Below are 9,851 nucleotides of genomic sequence, written 5' to 3'. Positions count from 1 at the left end.
TAATCCCTCTGTTGCTCTGCACATGCTCAGTCAGCGGTCTCACACACACACACACACACACGCACGCATGCACGCACGCACGCACGCACACACAGCTTGTTGGCAGAGCCTGCTAGAGGTGGATTGGAAGAGTTCTTTTATATATTCCTGTAATCCCTTTTCCCAGTAATGTGCTTTTATATAAGTGATATATTTCAGTACTGCTGTAAAATACACTGCTTGCATATTTGTGATTGGCAATCAGTGTAACAGCAAAAATTAACAGCAGTAACGGAATAAAGTAATAATTTCTTGTATGGCATCCCTCTCCCATACATTCAGTGTTTCTGCTGTAACAGGAGCTCCCCTGCTGTCGCAGACTGAGTCCTGTGAACTGAGGAATGCACTGCAGTTTGCTCCCATCACCTAAAGGTGCAAAGCCAAAGGCCTGGGTGCCAAATGTCTGAGCTCCCTGACTGCCTGACTGAGCTGCGAGTTTCACATGCTGCCTGCTAAATCTGCACTTACATCACTTAGTTACAAGAATTTCTAATTAGACAGCAAGTGTTTGCTTGCTTATTAAACATAACATAGAATCACTAACGCTCCTACAGATAGTTTAAAGGCACTGATGTATAAAGGCACCGGGTACCCCTATGCTACACAGTGCTATCAAATAGTACATGACACTGTCAGTGTTGTCAGTCAGTCCAGCACTGACTGACTAAACTATTAGACTGACTGCACTAAAGTTTTCTGGACCAGTCATGGTCCTCAGAAGAGATTTTCTTCATCGCTGGTGGATTAGGTCTCAACTCAAAAAAAAAAGGTGTCTTCTCACTTCCTTCACGTGCCTCTCTTCCTCTGCTAGGACGTGAGAGGGAGATCAAGGCAAGGACAGAGGAGCTATAGCTGGCCAATCTTTGGTAGGGTCAGTCTCAAGCAATGACAAAATGTGTGCATAAGATGCTGCCTCTTTTGCTTCTCTACTGCTAGATAAAAAACTTGTGTAGGACAAGGGACAAGAGGAAGCATCGATCAGCACAATGAAACGCACACTTGATCAGGTTTTAAGAAAGACTGGTTAAATAAAATTAGCTTGAACATGTTAAGGTTCAGTCTTAGCCCATTCATCCAGCATTCCAGGAAACCCGGGATGCTCAGTTTGCTTTATTTCAGGGGCTTTTAGACAAAATGACAGGGATCAGTTTGATAACGATCAGTTAAAATGTATTAACAGTAAAAGGCCTATAGCTCAGTTTTCTTTGATTTTTTTTATTAACTTATTAAGTATGTTAGCATGTCACAAGGACTGACACTATATGGCAGATAAATCATATTTTTCTGCATTCAAAAGCTGCAGCTGCATCTTAGTTACAAATGCTTTAGTTACGTTTGAAACATTAAACATTTCTAGAAGCTTCTCTCTCAGCTTTATTTAGCTTATTAAAAATAAAGGTCTGAGGGACAGGCAGCACCATGTGATGTACACATAGTGTATATAATATATGGTCATAGCTTCAGGGCCTGAAAAGTGAAGAGGGAAGTTTACAGGAAGTCACTGGGAAAACAAGCTAACTGCTCACTCGACCTGTGACCTCACTGAACACCGTCTTGATGCATTTATGTCTCAGCCACAAGTTTCAAGTGTCACTGAATACAACGTGATGTCATTGAATGCAGCATGTTTTGCAAAAGAAGGTCCCATTAGTGTCAACTAACAATGGGTGATGTCACAGTTGCTATGTCCATCTTTTATATACAGTCTGTAGATGTGAGTTGAATATCACTGCCACACTCTGTAACTACAAACAACACAATCACACAACAGTTCATTGAACAGTCAGACAACTGACTGCTGATTTGTCTAACTGTACACAAATTTTTGAAGATTAAATCGGTTTGTGCTCAGTATTGAGCAACAGTGTAAACAGCCTTTTACTCATATGGTGCAACTTTTAACAATATTTCTTATTTTGTCAATACATATTAAATTTTACAAGCCATTTTACAGTGTTGTCCCAGTTTTGAACAGATAGTATATTATTATTACAACGTGTCAACCTTTAAGCCTTGTTGTGGCTCGAGGATGCTCGGCAGGCTGGACGAGTCCATCCCTCATCTCTGCCTCGGTACAAGAAAGACTACGCTAAGTTATGAACTGCCATGAAAAAAATCAAACTAATGAAAAATAAGTCTGTGTTTCAATAAGCTGTGTGCAAAAAGATGACCTTATGAGGACACTGCCAAAGGTGAGGTGCCTTCAGATTCACATATTCTAGTCATAGCCCACAGAGGATGCATCCTGCTGATTTAGTTGATTTCCTGCCACCATGAGGTTGATGGTTTTAATTGAACACTTTGAACAAATAATAGATTCATCTCTCTATCTGACAAATTTTTATGACATTCCCATTAATAACCCTCTGTGCCTGTTGCTAATTACTGCATATTACCATGATACTGGATTCTCACAATGTCAGCTTGTTCACCCAAACGTCACAGAGAGATTTCCTTAAAATCAGGACCCACAGCAGTGCGGTGTTTCTCCACTTGACTCATTTTATTTTCACTCTGGAGAAATAATTTCCCGCCTCAGTGTTAGCTTTTTCAAGAGCCTGTAACACTGGAGTCTGAGACACTCCCTCTGCCACTTTTACTGATGATCATAGTTTAAATGCTATTTTATTTAACATGAGAAATGTTTATTTCTGTCTAATTGTAGTCATATGTGAGGAAAATTTGTTTTGGTGTAATAGTTTATTTATATTTGTAATGTTGCACTGACCTCCCGTCTAACTCAGAGAGCCGCAGCCCTTTTCCTATTCCTGGTCTCAGCTTCATCTGCTCTAGTTAGCCAATTAGACATCAGATTACCTGCAGGAAGGTGGGGGGGTAAACAGGGTCACGGCTGAGGACGCCTGCACCAAGATAAAGTAGAACACTGGTTGATCCTGCAAGACTTTCACTGCTCCGGCATCTACTGCTTTAGAGACAATAAGCTAGGTATGGACATTCAAATAACTATTATATGCAAGATCGATTTTTATCAGCACCTGCTTATCTCAGAAAAGATGGTATGATCATGTAAAGGTTCGTCCTCCAATGAAAGACTGCCCCCCTGTGTTTATTCACATTATGACACCTGCTGTATCTACTTGGTTGTGTTTGCCAGTGTGTGAGCATCAACAGCATGCCATTGATGCACTTATTATTGATGCACTAATATTGATAAATGAAACCTGAACCTCACTAAATTTATTATAGGCTTGTTTATAGGGGCATGGCTGGATGACCAACCAGCCAAGGCTGTTTTTTTTTTTTTTGTTTTTTTTTTGGCGTCACTGAAGCGTGAAGATATTATTAAAAATGAACCCAAGTGAGTAGCTTTGTACTCTTTCCTTTATGATCAAGCTTATAGTTAGTGATGGATCAGGTGACCCTAAACCATCCCTTAGTTATGCTGCTATAGACCTAGGTTGCTTATTTATTTACTCTGTTTATACTTCACTTTGCATTTAGTCATTAGTTATTATTAATCTCTGTCTCTCTTCCACAGCATGTCTTTTGTCCTGTCTCTCTCCCCTCAGCCCCCCTCACAGCAGATGACCCCCCCCCCCCCCCCCCCTCCCTGAGCCTGGTTCTGCTGGACGTTCTTCCTGTTAAAAGGGAGTTTTTCCTTCCCACTGTTGCTAAATGCTTGCTCATAGGGGGTTGTTTTGAGTGTTGGGTTTTCTCTGTATTACTGTAGGGTCTTTACCTACAATATAAAGCACCTTGAGGCGACTGTTTGTTATTATTTGGCGCTATATAAATAAAATTGAATTGACTTGACTTGACTTGAATTGAACTGAACTGAACGATACATCTACTTTAATTTGACCTGTTAAACAGCTGATGGAGTAGTGGTCCAGCACCAGTGACAAACAATCCCACCCTCTGAAACAATCCAGGTAAGCATTTCTGAAACAAGACATAATGTTTCCTGTTTCAAGGAGTAAAAGATTCAACATTTGAGGAGGAAAATTGGCATCCTCACTTTCTCTTTGGTTAAATGTAAGTACCAAAGCTTCTTGGTTAGGACAGATGGTGACTGAGATTAATGTGGACTCCTTTACAACATTAAACACGTTAAAAGCTCATCAAAAGTGGTGACAGCAGCCTGCGTTCTGCTAGACTTGCTTAAATTTAAAATGTAACAACCTCTAATGTTTTTGGAGGCGGACATTATATTGTAGGGATAAAATGACAGGGCATCCAGAAGGAACGAGAGGGAACGATAACTGCATACAGTCAAAAATCACCACTCCATCCTCCATCTGATGAATGTGCTCTGATGTAACACGTCAGAGAGCGATGGCACATTGAAGTGTCATTGAACTTTCCAATCTGCTCCCGCCTCCCTGAGCTGCCAGGACACTAAGCTGTTATTGATGCCATTTGGAGATCATGACGTAAAACAAGTTTCAGTTTGAGCAGAAAGTTAACACTATATACCTGATTCTGAGCGCTGACACGAAAGGAAGCGCATCATATTTGAGCATATTTATCGCTGTGACACAACCCTCAAAGAAACCACTCCATCACATCAGCGCTGGACCGACTCCCAGTCCTCTCGACCGACTATCAAAGACCGCTTTCAACTTCAGAGGTCTGAATAGATCAGTTTCCAAAGCAATTTCTGATGCAGTGTCCTCCTACAGGAAATCATTTTCATTCACAAGATCTGGCAAATCTGCTTTGAGAGTGGAAGGACAGCGACATGGTCCTCATGCGGAAAAAAAAAAAAAAAATCCTGCAATCATTACATGGTGTTACTGGAAAATCACACTGACAAGTCACAGTTTGTCAGATCAAAGAGTCCAAATTTCATTTGTTCTTGATGAAAATAACATTCAGCTTCATGTTCTAAGACATATCCCAAGCAGCTGGTTTCTGTTCTGTTCAGCTACATCACAGATGCAGGAAAAAGATCCAAGAATTAATGCTTGTTATTTTGCACTGAGGAGCTCTCGCCCCAATCCAGCACCTTTGGAAGACTGACATGTTAGAATACCTTTTAGAAGAAGGAGTTCTGTCCCTCGCGTAGGGTTTCTGAGATACTCGGAGCATCTCGTGCCAGGAGGTCACTGACGCTGTTCTGGGGCCACATGCTGTCCCAAATATTTACACTTCTGTTGCATATTTTAATTCACACAAAGTTCAAATCTGTGCCTCAAATTGCACATTTTCAAATGAAACTTTTGGATGCATAAATAGGCTCCATGAAATGCTCTGGGACAGAGCGCCAGTGTAGGGAGACAATGTTTGATTGATTTGATTAAAATCCACAAGAAAAATGCACACATCATGCATTTTTTATTATTGTTGGCAATGTGTCTGCTCAGAAGATGTTTTTCATGCTGGTTGATATCTTTACATTCCTTTGCACCAGCTCTGTTTTAGTTTGAGAGCTTCAGTCTGCCCTAATGGCTCAGACAAGGAGTTAAAATTAAGGCAGTAAAGGGGAAACACTCCCTTGTTTTATTCTGTGCTGCTATATCAGAGCATAACCATAACTGTGTACGGCTTCTGGTGCTCAAGAGCCACATAAAATGTTATCAAGGGCCTCCACTGACCCATAGGCCCCACTTTGAGAACCTTGGTTCTCCAAATACCTGGATGGTGTCTCACATGGGTCAAATACTTGAATGTAAAGTACAATACAATTCACATCCTCCACAGGAGCTACATCGGTGCTGATGGCTATGCTAGCTGGCTAGTTTATAGCAGGGTTTGTTTTATCAGGCACTACTGTTACATGTGTTGTAGTGCTTACATCTTTTACATACAGTTTATAGACTAATCACATATTTCACTGTGAGCAGATTTGGTGCCGATCCCACTGTCTTAATCCCAATTCCCTCTGGGCCCAAGAAATATAGGATGCCTTTATGGTAAAAATAAGAGTCAGCAATATTTTGTGTACTTTTCCTGTATACGAGTGGACACAAGCCAGTGTACTCCTAGTGCGTTCCCAAACCTGGACAAATGGAGAGTTTTGTGACAGGAAGCATAAAATCAACAACAACAACGTGTGGATCATCAAGAATGAAATCCCCATCAGTTTAAAGCTGGAATTCAAAGAGGTGATAAATGTTAAATGCTGTCAGTGCCCCACGGTTGGATAAGTGGTAGAGAGTGTCCCCAGGAGGGAGAGAGTGGTGATTGGAGCAGACTTTAATGAGCATGTAGTGAGGGACAGAGGCGACTGAGGAGGTGTTGGGTAGGTATGGTGTTTAAAAGAGAAATGTAGGAGGGCAGATTGTGGTGGATATTCCAAAAGGATGTAAATAGTTTGTGGTGAACTGTATTTCAAGTATTTGTTTGGTGTTAAGATGTGCTTACTGTTGTCTTCTCTTTTTTTCTGTGTAAAAGAACTTAGTAACAGAAATATTTAATATAAAAGTTATAATAATATAAAAGTTATTGCAAACGAGGCAGCTAATTAAGACCGACACCACCCTGCTATGTGCTATGCTAATGTTGTGGTGCACATGGTGTACTACGTTGAAGTGTACTAACAGAAGTTTACAATCCAGTTTCAAACTAAGTGATGGTGTTTTGGTAAGAATCTGAGTACCAACATGTGATGTAAACACTAACCCCAATGATTTTATTGTAGTTCAAAATATGATGAAGATGAGTGGAGAAGAGGCAGAGATATTCTGACTTCTGTCATCAGTATGGTTCTAACACTGGATCCTTTGAGGCCTCATAAGGCAACTTTGGTAGGTGTTTTTATTGGACCTGGTATGCACTGCCCACCTTTTTCAAACTCACTGGCCCTCTCCAGCCACATCATCAGGCTTTTTCTGATAAATCAAAATGTCCTTCAGAGGTTCATCAGACATTGTACGTTCACAGGTGTCACAACATAAAATTAACTCAGTGTGTTAAACTGGAGGTGATGGTTTGACTCAGCTGATGATCCAAGTGCAAACACTGAGAGAGAGAGAGAGAGAGAGAGAGAGAGAGGGGCAGAGATTACATTTGATTTAAAGTATGCATTATGAAGGCAGTGGCTGCTTTGACTGGCAGGTGGATGCTGACTAGCTGTCTCCTTGGTATCACATACATGTCATTATCCGAGAAATAATTTGGCTTGGTGTGTGGTTAACTGTAATAACAGACTGTCTTTTCTTCTGTTTTGTGAGGGAAATTCTACTATTTTATTTTTTATGACACTCAGCTTTCCAGCCTCTCAACTAATCATGGCCCCAAAACACCCAAACAGTGAACCACAGAAGTCCTGAAACCAGAAATGAGTTGGCATTCTGTGCTTACTGTTCCCTTGTTTTATGATTGGATCCTTGAAATAAGGATCGAGGTCCCAGAGAGCTAAACAAGTGGCTAAATGAAATACAGGAGGCGGGGGGTGGTCAGTCGTGTCACACGGACCAGAGGGGGCGGAGTGCATGGATTTCGGGTGGAGATAAACAAGGCTAGAGCCATCGGGAGAGAGGATAAGAGCAGATAGAGATAGAGAGATAGGGGATAGGGGTGGTGAGAGATAATAGAGAGAATCTATAGTATATATATAGATATATATATATTATTATATATATATATATATATATATAAATTACTGTTGTACATGTATAGTTTTGCCTGTGGAACTTCTACTCTCACTTGTTATTTATTGTAGATTGTATTATTTTCTTGCTGCTGCTGTAACATAATAATTTCCCTTGCGGGATCAATAAAGTATCTATCTATCTATCTATCTATCTATCTATCTATCTATCTATCTATCTATCTATGGTCGAGGCTATGCCTGAATGGTGGAAACACTGAACTGGTCATAGGGGAGTCCTGAATTTTCCAAAATTACTTGGGATCTGAACTTCCTGTGAAGCCAATCGCATCGATATTTGAACTATTTCCTGTTGTTGGAGCCTGTGAATTCTTCCGTTCAAAATCCTTCTTTTGTTTTTTTATCGGCGCTTTGGGGAAACGGAGAAAAGTGACAGACCCAAATGGCAGCATCAGCTGTGTAGGAGGCCCGTGGTCTCAAGGGCAAAGGCGGTGGGGGGTGGGGGGATGAGAGGAGAGCATCTGTCTGTATGGTGACGTCACCCCGCCCCAGCCGCTGGAAGCCTTCTCCTTTGCGTAATCCGCCGCCCGCCCGCCCGTCCGCACCGTCCAGGAGGATGAATCCAAACACTTTGATTTCATTTAACAAATCCGTGGTCGTGCGTTAAAACCAATTAACCGAGATCATTTTTCACTTTCCTTTAGAGTGGGAAGAGGACAGACTGCGCCTCGCTGCGAGGAACAATTTTTATTATCATTATTTTCACCTCAGATTTATTTTTGGTCCTGCTCTCTCTGGAGGAGAGCAGAGGACAGCGGGAGAGGGAGGATGTGAAGGCTTCAGGATGGATCCTGGAGAAGATAATGCGACAAGGAGACGAGCAGCTCCGTGTTTCACTGCAGATATCGACGCTCTTCATATTTAGACGATTCCTTCCTGGTATTATACACGATGTAGCTTCTAATATGTTTTGTGCGTAAAGGAAAGCGTAAAATGATGCCTACTGATTACTGAGCTATTTATGTATTTCATCGCTCCTTCCTCTTTAAGTGCATATTGTGCGCTCTTATTGTTTGGCAGAATGCGGAGCTTTAGGCCTTGTTGAAGCATATAGGCTGTTGTTGCATCGCCCGGCCTACATAATCTGCTCCATTTAATGTCGGGAGGGGTGCAAATCCTCATCCAAATTTTACTCTTATATAACATTCCAAGACGGACATTTTGTGTGCACCTGCCTGTCACCGTGCACTCAGTTTATGATGATGATGATGATGATGATGATGTGTGTTTATCTTTACCACAGTTTTCTATCAGGAACAGCGTGTGTGTAGTGGTCTGTTTATATGTGGGATTCTTGTGCATTTCATCTACGACTATGTAATCAGATGTGAATAATATGAGTGTGACTAGAATATAGTTATGCATATTTTAAATAGAAGAACGGCACTGAGTCACCATTTAGCACAAAGGGCCTAATTTAAAAACAAACAAACAAACAAATAAAATAACAAAACAAGTATTTTCTCTGTCTCTGTGGTCAGCAGAGCCTTTTATCTTTACTCCAAAGTGATCCAGGTCCTTCTCCATCTGTTTACATTCTGATGAGGCTCCACCAGATCTGGTCTCAGCCTCATTTCGAGCCCAGCAGCCTGGGCTCTCCTCTGTAATGGCTGCCTGCTTGATGTGTCCTTGACATATCAGGGAAAAGAAAAGTGGAATGTCATGAGTGCTCTTTTTCTTTTTTTTCTTTTTTTTGCTTTTCACTGTGTCTGTCGGGGCAGGCAGGTGTTACCAGCTGACGGCTGCTGTAAAGGACAGAGAGAAGGGAAGGAGGCGAGCAGGTAAATGAGTGACCTTTAAATACTACCAGCAAAGAAGAGTCTCAGAGGAATGCAAAGAAAACGCAATATTGTTATTAATATAGAGCAGAAGCAGCTGTGGCAGTACTATAGAACTGCACACATACACGTGTTCTGCACGTGTGAGCGATAAAAATGGGTGTTATATGTTATTAAAAGCAGAAAGACAAGTTTGACCTCACCAACTCCACCTTAAGGTTATCGTTAGCAGCTGTTCCTGAGTCTTGGCTTCCTCCCTCAGTGTTCACAGTGGACCTTGATTTAAAATCAGTCAATTAAGGCACGCGGTGAATGCCAAGAGAGGAGCCGCTGCCGCCCCCCTCAGCAGCTGGAGTTTTACGGGGAAATGTACTGAAGCTGCTGTGCAGTTATTATTGTGAGCATGTGTGTGTAGAGTGTGTTCTCTGTTTGTGAAGCCTTTTCAGCAGAGATGACTG

This window comes from Archocentrus centrarchus, chromosome 17 (assembly GCF_007364275.1).
Source record: "Archocentrus centrarchus isolate MPI-CPG fArcCen1 chromosome 17, fArcCen1, whole genome shotgun sequence".
NCBI classification, from domain to species: domain Eukaryota; kingdom Metazoa; phylum Chordata; class Actinopteri; order Cichliformes; family Cichlidae; genus Archocentrus; species Archocentrus centrarchus.
This window is presented reverse-complemented; position numbering follows the sequence as displayed.